At 37.9% G+C, this 13,510-nt stretch overlaps 1 protein-coding gene across 1 annotated transcript in view; it reads left to right on the top strand.

Annotated features, from left to right (window-relative positions):
- The window catches only part of ZFAND3 (zinc finger AN1-type containing 3), a 314,683-nt gene that overhangs the window by 104,983 nt on the left and 196,190 nt on the right, over positions 1–13,510 (top strand). The gene's annotated exons all lie outside the window — the stretch shown is intronic.

Here is a 13,510-nt window from a genome sequence, read left to right on the forward strand (position 1 = left end):
GCATGGGCTTCTCATTGCGGTGGCTTCTCTTATTGTGGAGCATGGGCTCTAAGTGCACAGGCTTCAGTAGTTGTGGCATGCAGGCTCTAGAGCACAGGCTCAATAGTTGTGGCACACGGGCTTAGCTGCTCAGTGGCATGTGGGATCTTCCCGGGCCAGGGATCGAACCCCTGTCCCTGCATTGGCAGGCGGTTTCTTAACCACAGTGCCAACAGGGAAGCCCTGTAATTTTATTTATTGTGGCGTCCTTGTCTGCTTTTGGTATTAGGGTAATGCTGGCCTTGTAAAATGGGTTTGGAAGCGTTTCCTCTTAATAATTTTTGGTAAGAGTTTGAGAAGGATTGGTATTCGGTAGAATTCACCAGTGAAGCTGTCTAGTCCTGGACTTTGGTTTCTTGGGAGGTTTTTGATCACTGATTCAATTTTATTCCTAGTAATTAGTGTGTTCATATTTTCTTTTTCTTCATGATTTAGTCTTGATAGGTTGTATGTTTCTAGGAATTTATCCATTTGTTCTAGGTTGTCAAATTTGTTGGCATCATTATGGTTTTGATTTGCATTTTGCTGACAACTAAATGACATTAGGCATCTTTTTGATGTGATTGTTGGCCATTGTATATCTTCTTTAGAGAAATGTCTCTTTAAGTCCTTTGCCCTGGGACTTCCTTGGTGGTCCAGCGGTTAAGAATTCGCCTTCCAGTGCAGGGGATGTGGGTTCAATCCCTGGTTGGGGAACTAGGATCCTACTTGCTGCAGGGCAACTAAGCCCGCACACCGCAACTACTGAACCCGCGTGCTGCAATGAAAGATCTTGCGTGCCGCAACTAAGACCCGACACAGCCAAAAAATAAACAAATAAAATATTAAAAAAAGTCCTTTGCGCCGCCCTCCCCCTGCCCCCGCTGCTGGCTGCCTTTTTTTTCTCTGGCTGTGCTGCACGGCTGCGGGATCCTAGTTCCCCGACCAGGAACTTGGGCCCTTGGCAGTGAAAATGCAGGGTCCCAACCACTGGACCGCCAGGGAATTCCCTCCTTTGCCCATTTTTAAATTGGGTTATTTGTCTTTGTGTTGTTGAAAGCGGAGTCTTTTGATTATAAAATTAATTTATATACTGTCACTTGGATAAAGACCTTATTTGGAAATATAACAATAAGGGGTTGACGTTCTTTTAAAGTAACATTTTATTGCATGCTTTATTTTTATCTATTTTTTAATAGAAATGTAACTCCTTTCAATTATATAGCTTGGCCTGATGTCTTGCTCCCTGTGTCCAGTCTATCTATACTAGCAGATAACCAAATTTATTCCTTTCCAAATTATTATTGTTTTACCTTGGTTTTTAAAAAATATTTATTTATTTATTTTGGCTGTGTCCGGTCTTAGTTGCTGTGTGAGGGCTCTTCGTTGTGACACGCGGGCTTCTCTCTAGTTGTGTGCAGGCTCCGAAGCGCATGGGCTCAGTAGTTGCGGCGTGCAGGCTTAGTTGTCTGCAGTATGTGGGATCTTAGTTCCCTGACCAGGGATTGAACCCGCATTCCCTGCATTGGAAGGCGGATTCTTAACCACTGGACCACCAAGGAAGTCCCTGATTTTTTTTTTTTTTGATTGAGTGTTTCTTTCCTAACTTTTTTGTTAACAGTTTTATTGAGGTATAATTTATCTACCATAAGATTCACCCATTGTAATTGTACAGTTTGATGATTTTTAGTAAGTTCACAGTGTGCTACCACCACTACCACATACAATTTTAGAACATTTCCATCACCCTGAAAAGTTTCCTCAGGGCTATTGGTGCTAAATTTCTTTGCCCACTTCCAGGCAACTCATTTGTTTTCTGTTTTTGTAGATTTGCCTTTACCTAATATTTCACATAAATGGCATCATAATATATAGAACGCTAGCTTCTTTCACTGAGATGAATATTTTCAAGGTTCATCTATGTTGTAGCATGTATCCATAGGGTGTTCATTTTTATTACTGAATAGTAGTCCATTCTATGGATAATACCACATTTCATTTATCTATTCATTAGTTGATGGGCATTTGGCTTGTTTTTAGTCTTTGGCTGTTATGAATAACGAACATTCATGTACAAGTCTTTGTGTAGACATCCTCCTTCAACTTTTTTTTTTTTTTGAAAGATTTCAACCCCACAGAAAGGTTGAGATAAGTAGTATGCTGAATGTCCATATACTCTTCACCTAGATTCACTGATTGTTAACACTTGCTACCCATCCTTTACCTCTTTCTATAAATATACCTTTCAGAACCATTTGCAGATACCATGACAGTTTACCTCTTAAATATTTCAACATGAATCTTATAAGAATGAGGACACACATTCTCATACATAACCACAGTATCATTATCATATTAAAAAAATTAGCAAGAATTTTATATCAGCTATTTTATATACATATTAAAATTTCCCCAGTTGTTCCAAAAATGTCTTCTAGAGCTTTTTTTACCCCTTTTTTCTAATCCAGGATCCAAAAGTGATTTTCTAGATTACATTCGGTTGTTGTTTTTCTTAGTCTCTTTTAATCTAGAATAGTTCCTCTTCCTCTCTGTTTTTCATGTCAGTGAGGTTTAGAAAAATACAGGCCAGTTATCCCACCTTTTAGCTTTGTCTCATTGCTATCTTATGATTTGGTTTTTTTTGGTTTGTTTTTTATTTTATATATTTATTTTTGTTTATTTATTTATGGCTGCATTTAATTTAAAACGTGTGTGTGTGTGTGTGTTTGGGTGGTAGGCTGAAGACCTTTTCTTTGCATATCTGTCAACTGATTTGAGAGCCATACACTTTTTCTTGTGTCCACCACGCAAATAAATACATCATCTGCGATAGCGTAGCATATGCCTTCTGGAACTGGCCTTCTGGGCTGGAACCGTCACTCTCCTACTTACTAGCATGTGAACGTAGGCAAGTTACTTTTCTGTGCCTCAGTTTTCTCATGTGAAAGATGCTGACGATAAAAGCAATGTGTTAGTAATTGTAAAACGTATACTAGTGTGAAATGGTTGACTCATTTAAAATATCTTGCTGGTGACTGGCACACGAATGCCTAAATAAATGTTTGCTAGTTAATTGACATCCAGTTTTGGTCTCATTAATGGGGTGAGAATCTAAAGACATTTATGAAGCAATTTGAGGGCACTCTAGATTTTTATGACTTGTTCCTTAGTCTTTAAGTTGTCTTGCTCATGCCTAATCTGGCAGCATTGTTTTTTTTTTAAAATAGCAACCTGTCTTTTAATCAATTCAAAGTATTCAACATAGATTTCATAGAAATAATGCTTTCTTGTTGCACTTACTCGTTTAGATAGTAACTAAACTATGTGATCACAGCCACAAGTAAAATAGGTGTAATTGTAAGGCATAGACAGATTTTGGGGAAAAAAATAACAGGTTCTGCAGAAACATTCAGCTCAAATGACAGGAGTGGAAATAAACCTCTATATTGGAAAACAGCTCTGCTGGCTGAGAGAGCATTTGGCACACTAACATTGGGCGTGTTAGTCTGTTTTATGGAGGGTCTTAAGAGCACAGGTTAATATAGCCAGTTGAGTGGAGTCTTGTCAAGAAAACTGCTGTGTTCTTTGAAGAAGATGCTGCTGCTGCAGACTGACCATCTTAGGGTACCTACTGTAGGTTATTTCTTATGGGTCTGTTTTCTGCCAGATTACAGCCTTTCATCTTGGTTTTCTTGTGATGGTTTAGGTAGCATGTTTGTGAGAGGTGGCAAAGTTGTATGGCCAGGAAGACAGACTGACCCATGATTACCAAGTTCTTCTTAGAACAATTCAGCCATGCCTCAGCACAGGCCCTCAGCATTGGGAGGGGAGCTGTGCACTTTTAAGTTGAATTCTGTCAGACGGGTCCTGGGCTTCTGATATTTCCAGCAGAGTCTTAGATGGTGGATGGTACACAGAATATGCTCATTAAGTTTGTGAATGGCATCAAGTTGGGTGGGATAGGTGGCTCAATAGACAACTGGGTTAAAATTCAGAATATCTGATATTTTAGAAAAGTTGGTGAATATACATAATACGGCATTCAACAGGATTAAGACAAGATAATTTTCTTAAGGAAAGTAAATATCTGTGGAAATTCAGTATGGATGTAGGATTGGGTTTATACCAGTGGTAGTACAAAACAGTCCCAAGGTGATAAGAAAACTAATTAATAAATAAGAGTTGTAATGTTTTTGCATTTAAAACCATTGATAACAAGTCATATAATTGGAATGGCACTTAAAGAAAGGGCCATTCCTTCACCATATTTAGTATTTGTCACAGTGTAAGCATTAAATGAAGATCTCAGGAAAATGTTCCAGAGTGAGAAGACTGAAAAATTAGGAAATAGTCCCCATCAGAAGGTTTTAGTAAATATATAGCCTAAAAATAATGGAGAGTTTAGTAATTCTCTTATTAGGTTATATATGATTGTATTATTGTGTGATCATAGATTCATAGAATGTCAGAGGTCACTGGTTTAAGTAACTCATTTTGTTTTAATGGATGAGAAAACACAAACCTGAGGTCACACATTCAAGACAGGCCCTTTCCTCTCAGGTCACTGTTCTTACCACTTACCCCTGTGGCAGCCTGTGTTTTTATTCTGATGACAAGATTATTAAGGCATTTACAATAGTAGGAAGGTTATAAAGTAAGACATTAGATATTAATGATTTTGAGGTTTGGGAGGCAGTGAAACATGACACACAAAGAAGCAGTGGAATCTCTTGTGGTCATAGAACAGGGATACTTTGTCTTATTGAGGCAGAGACAGAAAAGATGTACTCTTGAGTTTCCTTCTAGCTCTTTCTCTTTTTCTGCTGGGGGTTATAACTGCTCAGGTTGATTACATGGAGAATTTTCTTTTGCAGACTTTAGGCAATCTTGTATTTTGTGGTGAATGACTAAAATAGTCAGGAAATGGAAATTGTAAACTTTGAACTTTTTTCCTTTTCAATGAGCATTGGACTGGGAATAAGGAGAGCATTTTCTCTTCTGCTGTCACCTTTCATCCATTTCTCATCTAGATTCATGGTAGGTGTGATCCCAACCCTTTCACCTACCCCAACCCCCACTCACCCCCCCCCCCAAGAATATCCTGGTAGACTGATGTAATATATGAAATGTTTAGAATTTGAACAAAATGAAAGGTGCTTTTGAAGTACAAAAGACATTTTTTTGATGTCAGTGACAGTAACTGCACATTAAAAATTTTTTGTGTTTGTATATTGCTGGATATTACTTTCTCTTCCTCCATATTTAGTGGATACTCTTTTGGTACCTGAGTCTTAACTGAATGACATGAACTGAAATGTTACATCTTGTAGATGTCTTTTTACCTGGATGTTTTCCAGCTGTTAGAAGCACCTTATGCTTTTCTTTCTTAGCTGTACAGTACCTGTGTTAGCCTGTTTAACCTTGCAGCTTGAACCCTTGTAACTATCATCTCCCAGGTTTATGTCTCATTTTCTGGCAAAGAAAGATCTAATAATAATGTGTTAGGTTTACTTTTCATCTTTTATTAAAATTACCCTGTATTTGATCTGATTTTCTTTAAATATGGATAAGTGAGTGCCTCTGTTTGCAAGCCTAAATTAATAAGAGTAGATAAATGCACACTTCACCAGGATGAAGCAGAAGTATTTGTCACTTGGGTAGGACAGGTACATATATAATTCTTCAGTAGTTTTTATGTAATGATGGTTGCAAAGATGATGGAAAATGCAAGGCTCGGTTTTTTTTCTTAGAAGATGTGGTTCTTCTGTATAATTATTAACCCATTATGGAAGTTTCATAGCCAGTTAATTATTTTGATCACTATTCAGGTGAAAACACTCTGACTTCCATAAATGTAGTGTCTCCTAACCCTCACCTATTTGCAGCAGCTCCATGGCTAGCCAGGAGAAAAATAAGGACAGGGAATACCTCTGTTCTCTCTCAAATTTTCTGTGCTCAATTTAATTCTCAGGTATTTGTTCCTATATCAAATGGTTGGGAAATCTTCTGTGTATTGTTTTCAGAGCAACACAAAGAATTCCTTTTGTAATGAACCAGTAATAGTACCTAATGTGGTGTAGAATTTTAAAAATTGTTTTTCGTACCAATAATACTTTATTGAGCTGTAATTTATGTACAGTAAAATTCACAATCTTATGTGTATAATATAGTGAATTTCGACAAATATATACACTTATGTAGTCACCACCAGATCAAGATACAGAGCATTTGCATCACTCCAGAAAGTACACTCCTTTGATGTACAGTTCTAAAAAACTTCTAATAAGATGGATAGGAATAACTTAAGGGAGAAGTTTAATAATCAACTCGTATGCAGTTTCTTTAGGTAACTGGACAGCAGTGAGCTTAGTTTTCTTTTTTCCCCTGCTATTTTCTCTACTACAAAAGTGAATTCTGCTGAGCATTATTTTCCTCTAATACAGGGTTTGAATTTCCTAAAATATTACGCATATTTGAAAATGAAGAGATCCAGATATAAGGCATTTCTCCATCTTCTCAATAAGAAAAAGAAGTGTTTTGGTCAACATAAATATAGAAATTTTTAGGGGTGTAGACGAAATAATTAAAATGTTAAGTAGTTAATTGTAATAATTGCATATATATATTTAAAAAATCTTTTCTTTAACTTTTTCATTTTGAGATAATTTAGATTTACATGCAATTGTAAAAAAAGAATAATACAGAGAGATCTCCTATATTCTTCTCTCAGTTTACCCCAGTAGTAATTGTACATGCTTATTTAAGAATAGGTTATACTATCAAATTACATGTATTTGAGTTTATTCCTAATACACATTTAAAAATATTACTTTCCCATAGTCATTTTATGAAACATTTATTTGAATGCTCCACATCTTCATAGCCATGAATGTCTTTAATATTTATTTACTGAAACCACATTTAAAGGTATTGGCCCAGTTTTTCAGTTATTTATTTCCTTACAAGTTGTTTGAGATATAGAGCATTAAAAAAATCTGTAAATGTTGCTCTCTGTAAGTTTTATCTGAAGCCACAAGAATTCATTCATATAACATTCGGAGAATTGCCATCATTTTGATGTTATTTGTGATCTTCCTAACTTTCCAAGGTTTTTTATTGCATTTCTTTCTAAATGATCTTCAGAGGCCTTTTGCAGGTGGCAGCTACCTCTTGTAATTGTGACATCACATGCCAGGAATAAGTATTTAATCTGTGTTTAAATCTGTATTTTACTCCCTTTTGAAACTTGTTTGGTGTAATAACTTTGACAAAGCATCTAGCGCTAGTGTTGTGTGATGTTTTTCCAGACTTCAGTTGTTTATGCCCAGAGATGAGAACTTCCCTGTCTATGCCCAGAGATGAGAACTTCACTGTCTTGCCCCTTTCACAGAATCTGACTGGGTGGACGTCCCTGGGAGTTCGATTCCATTGGCAGGGTCTTACTCTTTTGGAATCCCAAATGCCATTCCCCTGGGCATGACTGCTCGCTTGGAGTTTTCACTTCAAGGTTTTTGGGAAGCTTTTTCTTTTTTTTCTTTCTCCCCTGTTTGTATTTAATATAAAATTATTGGTGCCTACTTCAAAAGTAAGGATTTAATTGTAAAGCAATTCCTGCTTCTTGAAGGATAATTTTAGGGAAGAAAAGCTTTCCTTATGTTTGGGCATATATGGTAAGACAGCTGCAGCCACTGTATACAATATGTGTTAGAATCGATAAGGTCATTAAGTTTCTCTTATGTGGAAAAATTATTTGCCATTTTTATTCAGTTCATTGTATTTTTTTCTCCTGCATTTCTACAAAGGATTTACGTTTTAATATTTATTCTTCTTTTTATCAGTTTATTGATGGCCATGCCTCATCTTGTTTTAATCGTTAGGTAGTGCTGGGCTAACCTTTTAGTAATGTGTACAGGGCCACAGATGATAATGTGACTTGTTTTACATCTGTATATCTTTTTAGTGCAGGGACTTAAAACACAGAAAACCAGAGGTGTATGCTAATGTCCTTCCTGTCCTTGAATTAGGGTATAAAATGTTAAGACACGGTTCATTACAGTACCCTACCTGGAATCTAAATTATTACAGTGAAATTAGCTTTTAAAGTAGCATGACCCATATTGCTTACATTCTAGCAACTAATCCCCCTAATAACAACTCCATCTTTTCCTTTGTAATATTCCCTTAAAAAGAAAACTTGGCAGATATTGTCTGAATGATTTAGAGTGATGTATAACAATTCAGACAGGCTGGATGCACTGTTGAAAGCCTCCTTTGTCATTGCCTGCTAGGATGTCATCTGTTTGAACTGGCCTTTTTCTTGTTTGCCTGGGGTTAGCAAAGAGTGACAATTTAGTAGAGTTGTTTGCTGCTTTCTAGCTGTTGTAGGAAGTTAAGACTTTCTGGCTTAACATGTATGAGGTGGCACGCGGATTGTTACTAGTCTTTAATCATCTAATCTTACTTCTAAGGTGACTGGAATGGTTTTTAGAGTGGAGGAGGCATTGTGGTTTCTTTATTCTTTCTCTTCCTTTGCATGTATACGCGCATCCCTGCCCAGCTCCCCTCTCCTTCCTCTGGATTATTAAAGGAGATTGAATTAGGAAGTGTGACTCGTTGGTTTTTACAGATTGGTTTTCTTCATTAAGAAGGAAATCCCTATGTAGTCTAGGTTTTTAAAAATGTTATGATCCATGCCTTACCTAGAGAAATTTAGGGTGGAATGGCTGGAATGGCTTGGCATAGTTATGTACTGATACTTTTGTTTTTACTTTTGACTCTTCTTTATTTTTTTTGTGCCTCAGTTTCTTCCTCACTGATATGGTGACAGGGTTGTTTTCTATTTCCATATTTGTATTAAAATATTTGCCGGGGGGGGGACCTGGCATGTATGCGTTTTTCGAAGTGGTGAGAGTTAGTAGTGTTGTATGAATGTCAAGAAAATGCTGTAAATAAAATGTTTTTAGAATTCTCAGAAATTAGGAATGTTCTTTTAATTCCTTGAGACAAACTAGCTGGAAGATTAATTTATTTTTCATTTAAAAAATTAATATCCTTCAGAATTAGAATTTTTTTTAATTTCAGAAGAAAACACATGATTAAAGCAGGATAACCATTTCTCCCATTAAACAAAGATTTGAAATTAATTATTTACTTAATGTTGATGGGAGTGTATTGAAAAAAAAGTACTTTCAGATGCTTTTGATGAGAGTGTAAATTGGTAGAACTCATCTGGGAAGTAATTTGGCAGTATTTACCAAATCATACTTTTTCATCTCAGTAATTCTCCTTTTCAGAGTCAGTTTTAAAGAAAGTTATCCAGCCAAAGATCTATGGCCAAAGACTTATGTCCAAAAATGCTCATTATAGCAGTGTTTATAATAGAAAAAATCTGGGGAAAAGATTAAACATTCAACAGTAAGAGAGTGACTGTAGTGTTAGTATGTAATGGACTATTACAGAGCAACAAGAATATTTTTGGAGAATATTTAATGATATGGGAAATATCACTAAACATAAATATAAAATGAAAAATGAAATTTACATATTTTTATTATGTATTTTTGGTGAATTATTTGATATATACAAAAGAAAACATGCAATGTGTATGTGTTATAAAGCATACATGTGAACATACCACACAACTTTACCAGTACTGTTAATGTAATACATTCTTATTACATATATCCATAAAGATAAAAAGGCATTATTTCAGAATGTTAACAATTCTTATGTTTGGAGGAAGGATTATGAGTGATCTTTGGCTTTTGCTTAAATGCTTCTGTTCTTTTTCTAAATTTTGTACAAGGGACATGTATTTTCAAAACCACAAAATAGGGCTTCCCTGGTGGCGCAGTGGTTGAGAATCTGCCTGCCAATGCAGGGGACACGGGTTTGAGCCCTGGTCTGGGAAGATCCCACATGCCGTGGAGCGGCTGGGCCCGTGAGCCACAATTACTGAGCCTGCGCGTCTGGAGCCTGTGCTCCGCAACAAGAGAGGCCGCGATAGTGAGAGGCCCGCGCACTGCGATGAAGAGTGGTCCCCACTTGCCACAACTAGAGAAAGCCCTCGCACAGAAACGAAGACCCAACACAGCCATAAATAAATAAATAAATATTTAAAAAAAAAAACCCCACAAGATATCACTAAACATTATTTATTGAAAGAAGAAAAAAATTTAAGCTGGATTCTTTGCAACTCCATGGGAAAGAAAATTCTGAAAGTGTCTGCCATCTATTATCTCCTGAGTGACAAATCATGGCCAGGTACACAGGGTGGCATTATCTACCATTTATAAGCATTACAGTGTGACAGAGCTCCTGAGAGATGACAGGCTGACAGCTACAGGAATTGTGGATGCCCTGTCTTCTAGGAGGTGTTTGAATGACCTTTACAAAATATATATTAAAAATTTACTTAGAATTTTCATGGTTCATGCCTTCAAGAGAGGATTCATTTCTTCACTTAGCAAGTATTTATCGGGTGCCTGTTAAGTACCAAATGAGGGTCCAAGAGGGTATTTGCTCTTATGATACTTACATTCTGGTGTTGAAGGATAGTCAACAAGCAAACAGGCCAGTGGTCAGGTATCAAAGAATGAGGTGTTGTGAACAGGAAGATGAGTGATTTAAACTGGGTGGTCAGGTGAAACCTACTGAGGAGGTTCGAACTAGGACCTGAGTGACAAGAAAGAGCCAGTCCTACAGTGATTTAAGAGTAGAGGGAACAGCATGGGCAAGAGCTCTGCAGTGCGTTCTAGAAACAGATAAAAGGTGAGTATAGTTGAAGTGTGGTACGTGAGAGAAGCAAAAGACAGATCATGAGGGGACTTAAGGCTTTAGTTAACAAGTTTGAATTTCATGCTAAGTGCAATAGGAGGACTTCCCTGGCGGCGCATTGGTTAAGAATCTGCCTGCCAATGCAGGGGACACAGGTTTGAGCCCTTGTCCAGGAAGATCCCACATGCCGGGGAGCAACAAGCCCATGTGCCACAACTACTGAGCCTGCACTCTAGAGCCTGCAAACCACAACTACTGAAGCCTCCGCGCCTAGAGCCTGTGCTCTGCAACAAGAAAAGCCACCACAATGAGAAGCCTGCACACTGCAATGAAGAGTAATCCCCTCTCGCTGCAACTAGAGAAAGCTCGAGTACAGCAATGAAGACCCAATGCAGCCAAAAAAAGAAAAAAAACTAAAATATAAATGCAACAGGAAATTGTCATTAAGAAAGAAAATAGCATGATTTAACTTAAAAAAAAAAAAGATTACTCTGGCTGAAATGTGGAAAATCGTTGTCAAGAGTCAAGTATGGGGGCTTCCCTGTTGGCGCAGTGGTTGAGAATCCTCCTGCTAATGCAGGGGACACGGGTTCGAGCCCTCATCTGGGAAGATCCCACATGCCACGGAGCAACTGGGCCCGTGAGCCACAATTGCTGAGCCTGCGCGTCTGGAGCCTGTGCTCCGCAACAAGAGAGGCCGCGATAGCGAGAGGCCCGCGCACCGCGATGAAGAGTGGTCCCCACTTGCCGCAACTAGAGAAAGCCCTCGCACAGAAACGAAGACCCAACACAGCCATAAATAAATAAATAAAAACAAAAAACAGAAAAAAAACCACACCATAAAAGCACCAGACACATATTTATTAAAAAAAAAAAAAAAAAAAAAGAGTCAAGTATGGGAGTGGGAAGACCAGTAAAACGTCATTTACAGTGGCCTACATAAGAGCATGGTGGCCAGAGTAGAAGCATTGGCAAAGGAGAGAAGTAGATAGATATAGGTCTATTTGAAAATAGAGCCAATGGATCTTGCTCAGTACTGTGTATGAGAGACTGCAGGAAAGAGGGAAATCAAGGTTGGTGTTTTGGATATTGACTTGAGCAACTTGGAGGAAGCTGTTTGCTATTTATAAAGGTGGACAAAATGGGTCAGTGGGTTTTGGGGACTCTTGAATGTTCTAGTTTGAAATGTTGTGACTGAGCTGCATGTAAAGATGTCACGTAGGCAGTTAGATGTTTGAGTTTGGAGCAAGGTGAAGAGGTTTGGGATGAAGGTAAACATTTGTCAGTCTTTAGTGTATAGATATAGTATTTAAAGCCATGGGACTGTGTGATATCACTAAGTTGGAAGTAGGGATAATGAGGACCCAAGTCCTGGGACCTCCAATTATAAGGCCTTGACAGTGGAGGAGGAGCCAGCAGAGGTGGCTAAGAGGGAGCTGTTATGTGGGAGGAAAATGGGGTGGAGGGTAGGGGTAGATTTAATCTGGGACCTGAGTGACAAGGCAAAAGTAGAGAGTTTCAAGAAGGACGGATCTAGTTGAATGGTGCTGAGAGAGGGAGTAGGATGAGATCAGGGTCATAACCCTGTGTATCAGTTTTCTGGGGCTGCAAATTACCACAAATTTGATGGCTTAAAACAACAGAAATATATTCTCTTAAGTTTCTGGAGCCTAGAAGCCCCAAATCTGGCAGAACTGCCTTCCCTCCAGGGGGCTTTAGGGAAAAATCTGTTCCTTGCCTCTTTCTACTTCCAGTGGCTGCTCCAGTATTCCTGGGTTTGTGACCACATTCCTCTAGTCTCTACCTCCATTTTCACATTGCCTTCTCTCTGTGTCTTTCCAAACTTTCTTTTCCTCTCACAAAAACACTTGTAATGCCATTTAGGGCCCACCTTGATAATACAGAGTAAGCTCAAAATCTTTAGCTTAATTTTTCTGCAAAGACCTTTTCCCCAAATAAGATAAATTCCAGGAATTGCAAATTTCAGGGATTAGGATTTGATATTTTTGGGCAGCCATTATTCAACCTACTAAACCTTGGTTTTAGAAACATGGTAGCCATTGGATATCTCAATAAGAGCACTTTCTCTGGAGCATTGGAGACATAAGAGGATCATATCTACCTTTCATGCTTGCAGCCACATAGAGAACTCTGTTTAGTCTACCCCACGACTGTGCAAGTTGATCACACTGCGTTTTTTGGTGGTTGTATGCCTGTGGTTAACTTCAAGTTTTACATGTTGAACATGAGAAAGGAGCAAAGTTCTCAGAAGCCTTTGCCATTTTTTCACGTTCAGTGTTGCTGACATATGTGATCCAAGTTGGCATTACCAGTAGCTATTACTTCTATATCCAAAATCTGGTTCTTTAAGATTTTAGATGACATCTCTGTTTTGATTAATAATATCAGTATCTGTATTATTTCTTTTGTAACCTGATTGATAACTGTGTTGCTGAAAAGTTCTTACTCAGAAAGTAGAATAGATGTCATCTAGGTAATATATAGGTATAGCAGGCATTTAAAATACATCAACCATCTGAAGAGAGATAATGGCAAGTCGAAAAAATTGCTATTGTATTTTGCCGTTTTTTCTTACCAGCTTTGTGAAACACAGATATTAAAACTGGCACACTTGGTGCTCAGCTGCCCTCAGTAATTCTCTGCAGGCTTTCCATGATTCCTGCTGGATCATGGGGAGCAGCAGAGGATAAACAAG

The sequence above is a fragment of the Balaenoptera borealis genome, assembly GCF_965194805.1.
Source record: "Balaenoptera borealis genome assembly, chromosome: 12".
Lineage (NCBI taxonomy): Eukaryota > Metazoa > Chordata > Mammalia > Artiodactyla > Balaenopteridae > Balaenoptera > Balaenoptera borealis.